Raw genomic sequence first — 14,012 nt, 5'->3', positions numbered from 1 at the left:
AGTTCCCATGGGACCACCACCGTCTGTATTTCTGTCTTCATCAATGGTTTCTGTACCTGTAAACTTCAAGGTGGTGGAGGAGTTAACAAGATAAAGGAGCTTCATATTCTAGTAGTCCTGAAGTTTGCTCCTAGTGCCTTGGCTCCAAAGAGAAAATAAACTACAGAAGGAAAATTAAAACTAGCTCGCGACTTCAGTAAATACTGTTTTGGCTGTCTGTTACCTCCCACACACTGGACTATACCTGAAGAAGCAAGGATGGTGAAGGAGGCATCCACAATTGAGGGCTTTGCAGACAAGTCACCAGGCAGTTTGGATGAGAGTGCAAAAGTGGGGAAGCTATGGTGGAGAGGAAATCACTACCTAATAAAAGAGGTGTGTGTACCTGAAGGTAGTGTGATGCATCATAAAGAGACTGAGGGGAGAGCTGCTGTTGGCAAATGATGCTCCATCCTTCCTGTCTACAGATACCTTCCCATCTTTTCTAGCTCCATTACATAAAATGCAATTTATTAGAACATGTCCATTATCTTTATAGCAATAGTTATAACATATTGTTTGTCCCTCCATGTGAGCATCCATTTTTGGAACTCAGGCTGTTAAGGAAGCAAGTCATGTTACTTAATTTTTGGCACTTACCCTTCTTCCCAGCCCACAGATAGTTCAGTATGATGTTCTTTAGGTGTAATTAGTAGAGAAAACTGTCACATTTTGCCTGGAGTGAAAATATTTTCAGATAAAGTTATCAAGGATTATTGCTAAATTTTTATGAACTTTACAGGTAACTTCAGGTCAGGAGCAATTCCATTCAGAAATAACACAACTATTACATTTGGCCAGAAGTAAGCTGGAAACTGAGTTTGGTTAAAATTATAGTATTTCAGAAATTATGCACTAAGATCTTTTTCATAGAAAAACATCTTGCCTTCCGCAATGGAACACAGAGAACAGCATCCATCACCAACTGGTCTCAAGGCAATGATTACTTTCTTCCACAAGCAATGGCCAGCCATAGAGCCACAGGCCCAAAGAATCCTGTGCCTCTCATGGGAACAGGCATGAGCTGCTGGTTTGCTCCTGGTGTATCATTAACAATCTCCCATCCTTTAAAGGGGATCAGATGACCCTGGTCTTGAGCTGTTTGCTAGGACTCAGGGAGCTGTGACAGGTGGTTGTAGCCACAGTGTGAGTTTGGTTTTGTTCTTCAGGGAAGAAGAGCTGCTCTGGACTCCATTTCTATGTGCAGTTTCCTGTATCACAAGATGGTTCAACATGGAGCATCTATCCAGGAATGACTCATTTTCTGTAAATAGAAACCTTCAAATTGGCAACTCCAAAAGTGGACATTTATCTGCCTTTAACACAGACAGATATATTATATATTATAGCACAGAGAGACAGTATGCAATATTTTTTTTAAAAAAGGATTTACGATAATATAGGGTTTATTAAGAATGCAGGAGCCTAAAAGAAAATAAGAATTTACATAAGAATGTCATTAGGGTTGGTGGTTTGGATGCCATAAGCAATAATTTTCGTCATTCAATATCCCACTGATTATTAAATTAATCTGTTACTCCAACAGCAATCGAAAACAACTCAGCCCATATTTTCTGGGCATTTGTTACTGTCAACAAGTTTGCAGAAGTGAATGTCTAAAAAGAGTGTGAAGTTTTATGATTTTTCCAGAACATTTCCTTACCCCTTGATAACCCTACCCCCTTGGCTAAGGAAATGAGCTGATCCACAGAGGTTTCCCTGGAAGAAGAACCAGTTGTAAAGTGTAATGCCTGGATCCTGCTGAAAGTAATTAATCAGAAATAAAACCTTAAGTACATGTCACATTTAAATGCTTGGATGCCTTGTTCTGTTTCAACGCTGGTAAGCTACTAATTCCTAAGGTAAAGTGGGCTTCTTTCTTTCTTTTCTCTTTTCTTCCTTCCTTCCTTTCTTTCTTTTTCTTTTCTTTTCTTTCTTTTTTTTTTTTTTGCCTATGATTTTCCTCTTGCTAACACCACTCATCGCTTTTCATAAAAATTCCACTGCCGTCATTTTCACTTCAGGATCTGTGCACAGATTTGCTCATCTTCCTGCGAGCTCCCAAAGCCTTGGCTCCACTCTCCTCTCTCATCACCCCTCCCCATGCGCCTTTCATTTATCCCCTAAACTGAAGGAAAGTAATTGGTCTCGAAGCTGTGTTGACATGTTCTGTGGGCTACAGTTCAGAGGACCTTCGTTCAGAGATGTTGAGTTCTTAGAGAGGACTCCAGTTTCCCGTCTCAAACTGGGTGGGCAGTTTACATCATGTGTTCAGCCTTTCCCAGCAGAGTTTGCAGGTGTTCCTTCCAAGTGTGTCGTCTGCAAGTCACCTGTAAAATGGACACATTATAAAAAGAGGAGCAAGGCATTTCCCTAAAATAAATGCCAAGAAGGTGAGCTCTGGGGCAGGATTGTAGGCTGGGCGACCACACTTAACAGCACAAAGACCTGAACCAGTTGTTTAAATGTTCTGTTTGCTCACCTCTGCATGGGCAATGATTGTTGTTTGCTTTTAAGATATATGAGGCTGAGGGAGTTGCTTAGTTGGTAAACCACTTGCCTTGTAAGTATAAGAACCCATATTTTATCCCAATGACTCACATAAAAAAGGAGGAGGAGGAGGAAGAAGAAGAGGAGGGAAAGGAGGAGGGGAAGGAGGAGGAGGAGGAGGAAGAGGAGGAAGAAGAGGAAGAAGAGGAGAAGAAAGAGGAGGGGGAGAAGGGGAAGGAGGAAGAGGAGGGGGAAGAGGAAGAGGAAGAGGAGGGGAGGAGGGGAAGGAGGAAGAGGAGGGGGAGGAAGAGGAGGAAGAAGAGGAGGGGGAGGAGAAGGGGAGGAGGGAGAGGAGGAGGGAGAGGAAGGAGAGGAGGGAGAGGAGGAGGGAGAGGAGGAGGGAGAGGATGGAGAGGAGGAGGGAGAGGAGGAGGGGGAGGAAGAGGAGGAAGAGGAAGAGGAGGAAGAGGAAGAGGAGGAAGAGGAAGAGGAGGAAGAGGATGATGATGATGAAGAGAATAGTAGGATGTGTTAGCTCATGCTTATAATAATAATGCCAGCACTGGGAAGGTAGAGACAAGAGATCCTTGGGTCTTACTGGCCATCCAGCCTATCTAAATTTGTAAATACCAGGTCAATGAAGAGCCCTGTCTTAAAGGAGTTAAACAACATTTCCAGGGATGACCCAGGGTTATCCTCCAGCCTCCACACACATGCATCCCCACAGATATATCCCCCCGCAACACACTTTAAAAAAATATGTGGTCCTCATACTTAGCATAGTGTTTAGCAAAGAGCAAATGCTTTGTAAATTGGAGAGATTTTTTTTTTTTTTAAACAGAGCACAGTCCGCCCCAGGCTCTGTGTTGACAGGGATACAGGGAAACCACAGGACTTCTGGCAGGCTTCTCTTCCCCAGTTCCCAGTGTAGGGTCAAGCTCCATTTTAGTAAGGAAGAGGGGATGGCGGGGACTTTGCTGCAATGAGCTCTCACTAGATAAAGTAGCTCTTGGTTTCTTGCCCTTTTCTGGATCTACTTGACAGCTCTCAGTTTAGAAAACTTTGGAATTCTGAACTTGAAACAACACATAGCCAGTAATGTTCAAATACTTCATTAACCAAATTAGATACAGACTTTGTCAGTGGGACAACACTGGTGCCATGAATAATGTAATTTGTAGGTGTTAAAATGTAACAGTTTTTAACCTCTTAATTTGGAAGCCTACACTAACTGGTTGAAATATTTTGTATTTTTTGCTCTAAAGAGCCTTGCCAAAGATCTGTCCCGAATTTTATTTAAAATTAGCAGCTACATGTGATTTGTTTGCCCATCACAGAGTCAGTGGTCTTCTCAAACAGACTGACCTTAATTTTAAAACTAAATCAGCTTTCTACTCTACAGGAAGAGTAGTACTGGTGGCCCCAATGTGGTGACAGGGGCTGGATTTCTGACTTTTCTCATCGGTGTGGCAAAATACATGGTCAAAGAAACATAGGGAGGGAACAGTTGATTTGGCCTCACAGTGTGAGAGAGGGGAGGCATGACAGCAGGAGTGTGGGACAGCTGGTCACACTGTGTCCACAACTAGGAAGCAGGGAGAGGTGGATGTTGGTGTTCGTTGTGCATTCTCCTTTTTGTAGTGTGGGATTCCAACTCATGGGATGATACTTCCTACAGTTAGTGTGGGTCCTCCTACCTGAATGAACCTAGTCAAAAACCAGATGTATCCTCTAAGATTCTGTTTTCACATAGACAGCATTAGCCATTGCAGGGACACTACATCCTTCTTCCTTCACAGTGTTCTTTACTCTTCCCCATGACTTGGAATTGGAGAGCCAAAGAGATTCCTCTCTTTGAATTTCCCCCTGCTAACCACAAGTAGCAACTGAAGAATGGCAGCCCCTGTCCGCCTGTGTCTTCTTGCTCCTCCCCTTCTGCATCTCAGCAATTAGATGGTAGCAAGTTCTAGATCTTAAAAATGGGGTCATCCTATCACAAAAGATGAAAACCACAACACCATCAAATCCAAACCTTTGTTTGTTTTGGGTTTTGTTTTGTTTTTTTAACAATTTGTCATATAGCAAGTCTCTGCCTCCTAATATAAAAGCCTGCTTTCCCTTTTACCACCAGAGTGGGGCCAAGCTGGAATAAGGCAATGCTTGCTCTTACAATGACCGGCGAAATTAGAGCTGTATGTTCGTGGTTGCTAAAAATGCCTTGGCTTTGAGTATTCACAAAAGAGAAGAGGGGAAATGCTTGTCTTGGAAGTTTATATGCTGAAAATATTGCTCTAAGATATTGGTCTAGTCGAAAGGGGTGATAAAGCAAGACTAAAGGCTAGGTGCATGAGTGGATCTCACCTGCAAATCCGGAAGTCAGGAGGCAGAAACTTGAGGATTGCTGTGAGTCCAAAGCCCAGCCTGGGCTACATAGTGAGCTTCAGTCCAGCCTGTGCTATATAGTGTGAGACCCTAGCTCAACAACAAGGAAAAAAAAGATAAATAAAAGCCTAAACCACTCTGGTGGACTTTTTCCCAGCTACACCCAGTTCAGTGATGCTCTTCTTTGGCACAGAAGCATCACTGATCCTCTTTCTTAGATGCTCAAAGGATGAAGGAGCACCCTAATTTCCAGCTGATTACAACCTTGAGAAGCTGGATAGTGTGGACATTGTTATGTAGGTGTGCCTACCTTTGCTCGCTCTTTGATAAGCTATGTTTGGAGAGGGTTTAATACAGGAAATGATGGAAATTACTGTTTTCTCTCCCGAGTCCACTGTGCAAAATAAAAGGGGTTCACGTCTGTAATGATGGGGCAGGTCTGTACCTGATAGGAATTAGCCTTGCAAACAGTTTCCCATTTGTAAGTTTCTTAACGTGTGGGAAAGCAGGGTGGGAATGCATGTACATTTGGCTGGGCTCACAACACAGGGAGGCTTTCCTCTTCCATGCCGGAGGGTAGGAGACCAGCAGAGCCAGGGAATATTTTTAGAATGTTTATTTGCATGTGGGATGGAGGGCACAGAGCTGTCTCCACACAACTGAGGTTTGCAAGTTGCTTTTCTGCGGTGCATTGTCTGCATCCGGGTGGTGGTGTGTGCCATGACCCCCGCCATCCCTCCCTCAAAGAGCAGTCTGTGTTCCCTCCCTTCCCCTGCCCAGGACTGCACCTGAAGTGGCTTAGTGAGTCGCCAGAACCCTATAGATGTGTGTTTACTACCTCTCTAGCTTGCCCCCATTTGTTTAACTTGGAAAGAGTTGATATATTCCTATGGGTATTAAGACCCATCTGATGTGTTAAAGGAACTCAGAGGATCAAAGTCGAACACTACTTCAAATGCAGCACACTGAATAGAGAAGCAATTTCTAGTAGGCACAAACCACTTTTATAAGGGACATTCTGTATACTCAAGAAAAGAATTCATTAAACAATTTTTTTGAGACATCGTCCTGCAATGTAGCTCAGGCTGGCCTTAAATTCACAATTCTCTTGGCCCAGCCTCTTAAATCTTGGGGTTTTAAATATGTACAAACATGACCTACAGGAATTCACTTTACTTTGAAGCAGATGTTGAATTGTTGCTCCTTCAGGCAAAAGAGTCTTGAGGAACTCTTTTGACTTGGATAAGAAAACTCTCTGAAAACCAAGGCAGGATGAAGCATCAGTTTCTAGACGTGCTTCATGCCTAGAAGGAGATACCAGGCACCTTATAAGCACACTGACCCCTCACTAGAAATAAAGTGCCTTTGGATGGGAAGTGGCTGGGTGGGGTGCCAGATGAGTGAACTTGCTGGGGACAGAGGAGTATTAGATGGATTCTCTGATGGCCACGGGAAGAAGGAAGCAGGATTATAAGATCACTAGAAAGTGAAGTGTGTATCTCCTTCCTGGTTATATTTGGGAAGTAGATCAGCCCTGGGACCTTGATCACTTCAAGAGCCCTAAGCATCTGAGAACTTTGAGAGATGAAGATTGTTTCCGGAATGCCTATTTCATTTCTTTTCCTAAGAAAATTGATTACATCTGTCTCCACATTTCTTTTCCTTCCATGATTTCTTTTTAATTCTTTTAAAAATAATTTCCTACATGTGTACTATAGTCACATGATTTCTATTATTCTCTCTTCTCTCTTCCCTTCCAACTTCTCCCAAGTCTCCCCTACTCATGCTCAGTCTCAAATAACCTTTTTTCCTTATTGTGTTCTCTCTCTCTCTCTCTCTCTCTCTCTCTCTCTCTCTCTCTCTCTCTCTCTCTCTCTGGGAATCACTTAGTATGTTGTCTTCATGCATACCAGAAGAGGGCATCTAATCCATACAAACCTCTGGACCATATGGACTCAGGACTTCTGGACGAGCATCCAGTGCTCTTAAACCTGGAGCCACCTATCCAGCCCCTTATGTGTATGCATTAAAGGCTGACTTGAGGAATGCATAACGTACATGGAATATTGTCCCTCAAGAATACTGATTCACCCACTCTTAGTACCCTCCATTGCCTGTAGCTCTTTCCGTTCCTCCACTTCATCTCCATTTTAACCAAGCAAAGAGCTGAGGCCCACAGTAGTTAGTTGCCTGCTCCATCCTGCAAAGCTCAGTGCTTGAGGTACACAAAGTCTGCTCTGCTGAAGCTGAGTAAAACATCCCAGTGGGCATCCATTCAGATGCTTTTCAGTCATGGTCTATGTAGCCACATCATATGATCAATGTTTACCCTTGCTTTTATTTTTCCTAGTGAGATAGATGCAAGCAAATGTCCATATGCTCCAGATAGGCACCACTGACAGACCAAAGTACTATTTTATCAAAGTCTAACTTGGTAAGACTAGTGAATTTACTGATTATAGTACATAGGTGATTGGTTACTTACAGGGATGTGAGCAACCCCAACATGCAGCAAAGTCTAAACCCATCATGGAAGTAACCTCATGGAAGCTGTACCATTGACTCCTGTGTGTAATCAACGTTCCACTTCTAATATAATGTAGCACCTCCCAAGATCACTTACATTGTTGGAGAGTGAGACTCTTGGGTGAAAATCTCCTGACCCTCCTCTCTTCTGCTCACTGGGAAGTGTCAGTCATCTATTACCATAGACCTGACTAGCACTGTGTTCTTTGGCTCTAGTTGCCATGGCTACCGGGAGCAAAGCTCAAGATGATATGTCCAAAGGACATTCTGCCTTACTATTTGGCTACTAAAGAGTGTAGCTCAATCTCTATGAAGAACTTCATGATAACCTCATTGGCAAGAACTATATGCTTAAGCAGATCACCCCTCCCCCTTCCACACACACACACACACACACACACACACACACACACACACACTTTACACATATACACACAAACACACACTTCACTGTGGTGCACTGATCAATAAAACAAAAATGCTAAGGTGTCTACAGGTTTTGTGTGGCTATGACAAAGTAAAATTATATAAGAGGCTTCATCTAGCCTTGCATTTAGTTAGCGTTCAATATCTGGGATGTCTTCTAGTTGATATACTATAGAAAGCACGCGTGTTAATGTCTGTATCTCTAACACTGAGAGCTATTCCTTGAGATGAGATTTCCAAAGAGCTTCTTAACCTTTGGAAGTATGAGCAGTGGGGTGATGGTGGGGTTGGTATTTAATTCTAGCAATTGAGATGCCTATTATTTTGTGTCATATTTAAATACAAGTATCTATTTTAACAAGTGGGAATTCGGATTCTTAAGAGCTGGTCAAAACTTTGTGAAAGTTGCTTAAGAATAGAAGAGGTTCACAGAGGGACATGGGTTACCTGTAACCCTAAGGGAAGAATCCCAGTGATGATCCTGAGGTCCAGTCCATAGCTTGTCATGCCAGAATAGTTCTTTATGTTAAACTGCTTTAACATAGCTGGTCATCTTTAAAAGTCTGTTAACAAAGCTGATATATATATATATATATATATATATATATATATATATATATATATATGTGTGTGTGTGTGTGTGTGTGTGTGTGTGTGTGTGTGTGTGTGTGTATGGTGTGTATGCATGTCACACACACACACACAAACCTGATACACACACACACACACACACACACACACACGCACACGTGCGCGCACACACACACACCACCCAAACAAGGCAAACTCTGGAGTAGAGAATTCTGAAGTTGTCTGTGCTATGGCCCAACAGCAAGCCTGATTTATCTTCCTAATGTGGCTCATGCCTGCTCTTTGCCATGCATGCTATGTTGAACTAAATCACATGATGTAAAACTTCCCACCACCCCTAAAGAGTTATAAAGGGTCAGATTGTTTCTTTGTCTTGGAGATTTGGTCTGGGAAGATTCCTTAACTGACTTGCTTAAGGTGGTGGTCTGAAAGTTGCTCTCTTAAAAGCCGCCTCTGCCTCCTGATCCCTCTCTTGACTGGCTCTCTCATCCCTCTCTCAGTCTTACTTTTAAAGAAGGTCTTACCCAGGTCCTCAAGCAGTAGTCCTCAACCTCCTAATGCCTTGGCCTTTTAATACAGCTCCTTATGTTGGGGCAACCCATGACCCCCAACCATAAAATTACTTTGTTGCTACTTCATAACTGTAATTTTGCTGCTGTTGTGAATCATAATATAAATATCTGATATGCAGTGTATCTGATATGCAAGCACCAAAGATTGAGAACAGCTAGTCTGAAGGAAATCTGTTCCTTCCTTTTAAGCTCCATCTTGTTTAGATCTACGTATGCTGTGTTATTCTGTCTCGTGCTCTCCTTTCACCCTAGGGCCCAATCATGACCTTCCAGCTCTCTTAATTTCAATAAATCCCATTGAAAGGAATTCTATGACAGTTTCCTTTCTGGATGACTACTACTGTTTACTTCTCCTAACAGGATCCATTCTGGTTACATCTGCATCTCTCTTCTGCTTAAGTTGTTCATCTTGTTGGCGTCTTAGTTAGGGTTTCCATTGCTGTGAAATAGCACCAATGTAAGAGGTTCAGTTCATTATTATCAAGGCTGGAGCATGGCAGCATCTATGTGGGCATAGTGGTGGAAGAGCTGAGAGTTCTACATCTTGTTCCAAAGGCAAACAAGAGAAGACTAGCTTCCATGTGGCTAGAAGAAGGGTCTTATTGCCCACCCCCACAGTGATACATTTCTTCCAGCAAGACCACACCTACTCCAACAAGGCAACTCTTCCTAATAGTGTCCCTAGTTTGGCCAAGCATACTCAACCAACCACAGTTCGTCTTTTCTTCTAAAATCTTTTTATTAGCATGCAAACATTCGTTCCCCCTCTCTTCTCTCCATCTTTGTTTGTCCTTTAATTCTTTGATGTCATGTGTGTCCTTTTCCCCCCTCTCCTGCTCCTTTAGTGCCTCTGGTTCTCCTCCCCTGGTGTCCCATCTAGTTTTATTATGTGTACCTACTATCACATTGCCTTATTTACATAAATATAAACACAAAGTTAAGATCCATATAGGAAAGAGAACATGTAATTCTTTTATCTTTCTGGGCTTTGTGCATCACACACACACACACACACACACACACACACTGCAGAAAGAGAAATGTAGAGTAAACAAAATAAACACCATATGCTTATATCACAGGAGTGTTCACATAATTGTGTTTAATGCCTTGCTTGCTCTTTGACTATTTGTGTTTATTGTCTTGTTTGTTTCTTGAATATTTATATCTATTGTATTGCTAGACCCTCAACCTAGAAATGACCTTAATACTTGCATGTAATTAAAATGGTATAGAAGCAAAAAGGAGAAGGGGGCATGGGATAGGAGGGTTTAGGGAGGGGAAATGGGGAAAGGGGATGACATCTGAAATGTAAATAAAATATCCAATAAAGAAGAAAAAAATAAAAGCATGCCCTTAATAATATTTTTATCTCTGCTTCTTTACCTACCCTAAACTTCAGTGGCTAGTCCCACCTAGCCCCTGCCAAACATCCCTGACCTGCCTGTAGTAGTGGCCACAGGCCTCAGCTCCTCCTGAGACCTCACATGTTTACTGGCTTCTTCTCCCTTCAAAGCATGGCAAAAACTCCTCGCCTTTCTTGAGTCTCCTCTTCCTTCTGAGACCTGGAAGTCCTGCTTGTACCTTCCACCCAACAATTAGCCCATGGCTTTCTTTACTGACAGATCAAGAACCAATTGGGGAACAGGACCTTAACATCAGAACTGCTCCCTAAACTTTCCTATTAAAGTGTATACATTTAATCCATACAGAGCCAATTGGAACTTGATTTCTCCCTTAGCAGAGCACAGAGATTACAGTCAGTTTCTGGTCATTCAACAATTATCACATTTCTAGAAGGGGACTCTGCAGTCTGATAGTTTGAGCCTACACCATAGCTCTGATAACTATTGACCATGCTACCTAAACCAAGGATACCTCTTTTGTAACATTAGTCTTATTGTTGAGGTTTACACCAAACTGGATAATCTGTGTATAAATGTTGAATCCATGTTCACTGGGCTTGTGAAATGTGTGCTGGGGCAGGGTTCACTCCCAGCACTCTCAGTATGACCATATATTAGTCATGTTCAGGCTGTTGCAGGAAAGCTTGGGGTTAGAGCCAGCAACTTCTGATTCCTGCTTGTTGATGAAAACATTTTTTTTAAAAAAAAGTGGTTAGCCTTGGATAAGAAACCTTCATGCCTGCCTCATCTCACAATGGATTTGTTTTAGGTCAAAGGTCTTCCCAAAAGATCAGCATGGTGAAAGTGCTCAGTGAGCTGGGATGAGGGGGTGGGAATAGGGATGGGAGTGTGGCCACATTAGTGATGGACATGTGGCTTGGTGTCCAGCAAACCAGCTCTGGGGAGTGCTGATGGCTACTGTGCCCTTTGCAAGATCATCAGATGTCATTCAGATTCCCTTCTGTAGATGCATATCTTCACCTATGAATCATATAGATAATAGCTTTTGTGTGTATGTGTGTTCGTGTGTGAAGGTGAAGAGGGAATTGCTCTTAAAAACACTTGGCACTAGGTAAATACTCCATAAATGCTGGCTATTACTGTCATTATTTATAAGAAAAGACACTAATAGTTCCAAGGAAAGTATTTAACGAATTCCTGACTCTTCTTAAGGGATTAAAAGAAAATGATTCATGTCATAATTAACATGATTTACTGACAACCCTAGGAGAAAAAAGAGAGAGAGAACAAACTTTGAAAAGCTCAAATACTAGCCAAGTTTTGAAAATACCCTTTCTTCTCAGGCCTTTTAAACTCATTTTTTTTTCAATTGAAGGGACACAGGACTTCTTTGACTTTTTGGATGTTGCCCCTCTCCCCAGTATTCCAAGCACACACCCACACAATAGCCATTCCCTGCCACCTGCCTAGGGCTGACTGTGCTGAAGAACTTCCTGCCCAAGTCGCTTTCAAGGTCTAGGTCAGTACCATCAATCCCAGCAAATCATTGAAGGAAGACTGAAAGACATTGTGACACCCATTATTGATGCATTTTTGTCTACAGTATAATAAATCTCTTCTGCCTTGCAGCCAAAGCTTTGTTCCTGGTTTTTATGTGCTCTTCCCTACCAGCCAGCCAGAAATGCAATGCCATGATATGCCAGTTATATGCATTTTAAGAGAAATACCTGTAACAACAAAAACTACGGGTGCCATTTTATCTTGGTACCTAACTGTGAAAATGAAACCCATCCCCCACACTAGGAAAATGGAACATAGGAGCCAGCCTTATGCCAGTCTGGGTCTTGGGCTGTCCCAGGTAGATCAGTTAAAAGCTGGGCTTATAGTTGCTAAGACTCAGCTCCTTAAGAACAAAGTTTTTCTGACCACAAAATAATTAACCAGGTGATGGCCTTCATGTGGAATTTAACAAGCAGATTGCTTAATAGCCTTTCGTTCATGATGTCAGAGAGTTCAACTCAAGCAAGCCAAGTAAAAGAAAACACTGAGACATTGGCTTCAGGTAAGGCCTATGCTAGTTTTCCAGAGATCAGGACCAAGACTCAAGTTTTGTTTAGGTATTTCCAACACTGGGCACAGGGGAGCAGCTAGTAACTCCTGAGACATGCTTTCCTGATCTAGTGTATAGGCAAGCAGCTAAGCTGTGTTGATAGCATTGTGTGGCTAGTTTCCATCTATGTGAAATCAGGAAGGTGCAATGCTCTGAACCCATAGCTTTCTTCAGGAAAAGGAATCTGCACCCATTTGCTAGTGCGCAGGTGGCTAGCTTGGACATGCGAGACGTACCATAACATGGCGGCTGCCTTGAGGAAGGGTGGATTCCTGAACAAAGGGGAGGATGTGTGTACCTACAAAAAAGAAGAGAGAAAGTGGAGATCAAAGTAGAGCTTGTATGGATATCAGGCAAGCAGGAATCTGTTTGTTTCTCAGAAGTCAGTTTGAGGCAGAAAGATTTGGGAACTGGAAGAATCTTAAGAACAATAAAAAGGTCTAGAAGAGCTATATCTATTGTAGCTTCTGTAAAATTCATTTGCTCTGAGGCTTAAGACACTTTGTCTTTCTTCTGTTCACCTACATTTTCCATCATTTATTGTTAGCAGGCAGCAGACCTGTGCTTTCTGAAGTCCAGGAGACAAGACTGCCTGAATAAAACAAAACAGTTATCTACCTGCCTGTCTACTCAAAAAGGAAAGGAGGGGAGAAGGTGAGAGGGAGGGCACTTCCTGGGGCTTTCATGGAATTACGCTATTGCAACCTTTCCTACTGTCACCCAGAAGAAACCATGTGAGAAGATCCTCCGAGGAGTGGCTTGGTGAACAGGGTATCTCTGGAGTTGTAAATGTGCCCTGTAGTTGCTGGTCTGAGTGCTTCTAGCTTGCTTGTCTGGTTCAGGGCTTCCTCCTGCGTGTGTCTGCACCTCCCAAACTTACAAACTCTTGGAGCCTCTTGTTGAAGACACTCTTAGCTGTGCTTTTGCAAGTGTGCTGTTAGATTACCAAAGGGCATTTTAAAAAATATCCTAAACTTTCATCTTCAGAACATTCTTATACCGTAGGATGCTGGTGTCTGTTCCCCCACCATTTCCAGTTCAGTAGTACAGAAGAAACCATTGCTGTAAGCATTGGTGTGCACACCTGTATGATGGTTTTATACTACTGATGCCCAACCCACAGCATAGGAGACTGAGGCCACACTTCCTGCTGTGGGGAGATCTTCATGGAGGCAGGGACATTGAGTAACTTAGAACTGATTTAGAACTAAAAGGGAGGAAGCTTGCAAACCTCAAAGCCATCAGCATTAGGTGGGAGCAGAGGAGCAAGGCAAACAAACTCACTACCCTCATAGACTTTTGGCCCAGGACCTGCAAACCAACAAGATGCTCAAATCAGACAAAATTAGGTTAAACCTGAGACACACACATCTGGACACAGGGGCCAATCACCTTCTAGCATTTATTACTGTAGGTCAGGATAAGGCTTTCCAGTGTGTTCTGGTGATGGGAAATATGACAGGGTGCAGAGCCAGCCTAACTAGAGATATGTGCAAATGGACCAAGATC

General features: G+C 42.6%; 1 protein-coding gene and 1 long non-coding RNA gene across 3 annotated transcripts in view; one reads left to right on the top strand and one right to left on the bottom strand.

The window, feature by feature from the left end:
• The window catches only part of Cacna2d3 (calcium voltage-gated channel auxiliary subunit alpha2delta 3), an 800,506-nt gene that overhangs the window by 765,692 nt on the left and 20,802 nt on the right, over positions 1 to 14,012 (top strand). The gene's annotated exons all lie outside the window — the stretch shown is intronic.
• Positions 1,449 to 14,012, bottom strand: part of LOC143441762 (uncharacterized) — a 238,398-nt gene continuing 225,834 nt past the window's right edge. The window contains exons 7-8 of the long non-coding RNA XR_013109431.1: positions 12,740 to 12,801; positions 1,449 to 2,369 (exon numbers count right to left, since the gene is read on the bottom strand). This is a non-coding gene — a long non-coding RNA (uncharacterized LOC143441762). The remainder of the gene's footprint in view (positions 2,370 to 12,739; positions 12,802 to 14,012) is intronic.

This window comes from Arvicanthis niloticus, chromosome 3, assembly GCF_011762505.2.
Source record: "Arvicanthis niloticus isolate mArvNil1 chromosome 3, mArvNil1.pat.X, whole genome shotgun sequence".
Taxonomy (NCBI): Eukaryota; Metazoa; Chordata; class Mammalia; order Rodentia; family Muridae; genus Arvicanthis; species Arvicanthis niloticus.
The sequence above is the reverse complement of the archived record's forward strand: the minus strand, read 5'-3'. Positions and strand labels throughout refer to the sequence as shown.